This window comes from Perca fluviatilis, chromosome 10 (assembly GCF_010015445.1).
Source record: "Perca fluviatilis chromosome 10, GENO_Pfluv_1.0, whole genome shotgun sequence".
Lineage (NCBI taxonomy): Eukaryota > Metazoa > Chordata > Actinopteri > Perciformes > Percidae > Perca > Perca fluviatilis.
Genome location: NC_053121.1, coordinates 5,782,217 through 5,785,982, shown reverse-complemented (window position 1 = coordinate 5,785,982; position 3,766 = coordinate 5,782,217).

The window sequence follows — 3,766 nt, the reverse complement described above, 5'->3', positions numbered from 1 at the left end:
CTGATTCCCAACCAAGATTTGGAATCACTTGAGAGGGTGGGGGTGGGAGGGTAGACATGTTTGTTCAAGACATTTAACTGTATTTCTTTGTATTTCTCTATTATGTTGTGAAAAGAATAAAAGAATGTTGGTAAAAAAAAAATGACGAAAGAAAAAATGGAGTTGGAGCACAGCGAAGTTATATACGGTATGACTGCGGTGCTCCTGTACAGGAACTCTGCTTTGTTTTATGTAACGTTATCAGCACTCACTCTGCCCTCTCCCCTCTCTCTCTCTCTCTGTTCTTTCTCTAGCTCGCTCCACCGCTTTGTATTAACTTAGGTTAGCACCGCTCCACATTGCACTCTAGGATACTGTAGCAGTAGCTGTTGTTATAGCAACAAAAGATGCTCTTGCCTGCTTTTTGCAACTAAAATGCTGCCAGCTTTTATTTTTTTATTTTAATTTTACTACAATAGTGCTGGCACTCTAGTCAACTTTTTCTTGTCAAAAGACACTCAAGTGAAAACTAGCCTTGTAAAAAGGCCTGAACGCCTGAACATATGTGAATGCATTAGCTAAATAAACTATAGTGTGTTGCAGAGAATTGTGCAAAAATCTGTTTAAAAGCAACATTTCCCTGTGAGTCTTTTCAACTGGAATGCTCAGAGCCTGGTAATTGATATGAAGCTATTCTTTCTAATTCAGACTAGAGGTGTTACCACACTTTCAAAGGTGCCGAGCCGGGTTGCGCTGGCGCTGCTAAATGACCACAACCAGAAACATTGACTCCATCTTAACATAAAAAGCAGCGCCTGCTTACCAGGAATCCAGAGTCCTGCAGCCAATCTTCTTCCAGGTTTCCAGTGTCTCTATTAATCTATATTAATAATCTATATTAATTGTGCTGGATTTGGATGTTATCGTGTCATAATTAAAAATTACACATCTGGATTTAAGTTTAAAGCCAAGGATAGTTTTGATATTGACACCTGCAAAAGGAGCGTGTTAAACATTGTTTGAATTAGGCTTATTTGGATTCTTGCTGAGCCTAATAAGAACAACGCCCCTCTTGTGTATAATCTCTCAATTAATCTGGGAATCTATGTATATGTGTGTGTGTGTGTGTGTGTGTGTGTGTGCGTTCTTGTTACGCTAAGAGGAAACACAATAAAACAAACAGCCCGTTCCAAACGGGCACTGTAATTAGTGTAACTCACTTACGCCCCGCCATCTAGCTGTTTAGCGCACAAAGATTGTAAATGGTAAAACAGCCCGAACATCTCGGGCTATTTAAACCCCCCCCCCCCCCCCCCCCCCCCCCCCCCCCCCCCCCACCTCAGAGAGCTGGATCAGTGGCCATGAGGGAGCGGGGAAATCAAAGAGCCGGCCAGGAGGGGAACAGAAGGGAGTGTGGGAAAAGACTAACACGTGGCAGATTACACAACAAGTACAGAGAGATTTGTGGATGTTGAGCTGAGCTGATTTTTGGCTTTGTTTCCTCTGGATCAAATGCATATGTTTGTAGAGGAATATGGTTATAGTGTTTTTTCCAGACAAAACCTTCTGTTAATATTAAAATACCAAACCTCTATTCCTTCACATTCTATTCTATTACATAAGAGAAAAAAATAGATTTTTTCCGAAAGTGTGTCTACATTTTGGCAAGTGTGCATCTGTTTTAGACACTCCCTGCATATTTTGTGTAGTTTATGACTGTAGAGAATCAGGCATTTCGCCCAGTTTCTCCTTCTCCTCGCATTACAGCTTTTGTTCGGCTCCAGGTGTGTGGAGAATATTTTAGAAAATCTAGAACACTCTCGATACAACTAAACTCTGAGGATTAGAAGTCTTCTCTTCGACTTATTTATCTTTTGTGCTATTGAAACTAGAGGAGGATGGGCGCTCACTGCTGCTGCTTACAGGACTGATGGTCATCGCAGCTTGCTCTCACTTTCTCTGTGTAAGTACTCTGCAAAGAATCAGTCAGGCTGCTTTGTTGCTTTTACACTTCAGAAATATTTTAATTCTAAGCCTCAGATCTTTCCTTGGCTTTATTTTTGTGTGTGCTTATGTGTTCTTATCATTCATTCATATCTTTATGTATGGCTGTCTCTTAACCCTCATGGTTGCTCGGGTCAAATTTGACCCATTCTCAAAACTTCTATATCAGAAATATGGGTTTCTTTTTTAACCAAATTACTCAGAAAAAAAATAAGTACAATTGCAAGTACTCGGTTACTACTTTCATTGAATTGTGGGTATTCAATTTTATAGCATTTGAAAAAAATTGAAATGGTTTCAAAACCTGGGTGCCCGGATAGCTCAGTTGGTAGAGAGGGCACCCATATATAGAGGTTTACTCCTCAACGCAGCGGCCGCAGGTTCAACTCTGCCCTGCAGCCCTTTGCTGCATGTCATTCCCCCTCTCTCTCCCCTTTCATGTCTTCTGCTGTCCTATCAAAATAAAGGCTGAAAATGCCCCTCAAAAATAATCTAATAAAAACCTGACTAAACTTTGACATACACACGTCTATGATTCTCCACCAACATACGTTCCTCTAATATTAGGCAAGGCAAGGCAAGGCAGCTTTATTTGTATAGCACATTTCAGCAACAGGGCAATTCAAAGTGCTTTACATAAAACATTAAAGAGCAGTTAAAAACAATTAAAAAACATTAATAAACAAATTAAAAACATTAAAAGACAAGAATAAAATTGATAGTGCAGTATAAGAATAAAAGTTACAGTGCAGTATAAGAAATTAAAGTTAATAGATTATTTAAAGAAAAGCAACATCAAAAAGATAGGTCTTTAGCTTAGATTTAAAAGAACTGAGAGTTGCAGCGGACCTACAGTTTCTGGGAGTTTGTTCCAAATATGTGGAGCATAAAAACTGAACGCTGCTTCCCCTGTTTAGTTCTGACTCTGGGGACAACAAGTAGACCTGTCCCAGACGTAACCTGAGAGGTCTGGGTGGGTCACAGTGTAGTAGCAGATCAGAAATGTATTTTGGCCCTAAACCGTTTAGTGATTTATAAACCAGTAAAAGTATTTTGAAATCAATTTTTTGAGGCACTGGAAGCCAGTGTAGAGACTTCAGTACTGGAGTGATGTGATCCACTTTCTTGGTTTTAGTGGAGGACTCGAAAGCAGCAGCGTTCTGAATCAGCTGCAGCTGTCTGATTGATTTTTAGGGGAGACCTGTAAAGACACTGCCGCCAGTAGTCAAGTCTACTGAAGATAAAAGCATGGACAAGTTTTTCCAGATTCTGCTGAGACATAAGTCCTTTTAACCCTTGATATATTTTTAAGGTGATAATATGCTGATTTTTTAATTATGTTAATGTGGCTGTTAAAATTTAGGTCTGAGTCCATGACTACACCAAGATTTCTGGCTTTGTCTGTTGTTTTTAACATTGTCGCTTGGAAGCTGGAGCTGACTTTCAATCGCTCCTCTTTTGCTCCAAAACAACCACCTCCGTTTTTTCTTCATTTAATTTAAGAAAGTTCTGGCACATCCAATCATTAATCTGTTCAATGCACATATTTAATTGTTGTATTGGGCTCATAGTTCCCTCGCTGCGATAAGGCATAACTATGGTAACTTATTTTTGTTGTTTTCCCATAATCTGAGCTAGTGGAAGCATGTAGATGTTGAACAGAAGAGGCCCCAGAACTGAGCCTTGGGGAAACTCTGTACGTCATATTTGTATGCTCAGATGTATAATTAACTATAGACACAAAGTAGTCCCTATTCTTTAAATAGGATTCAAAACCACTTTA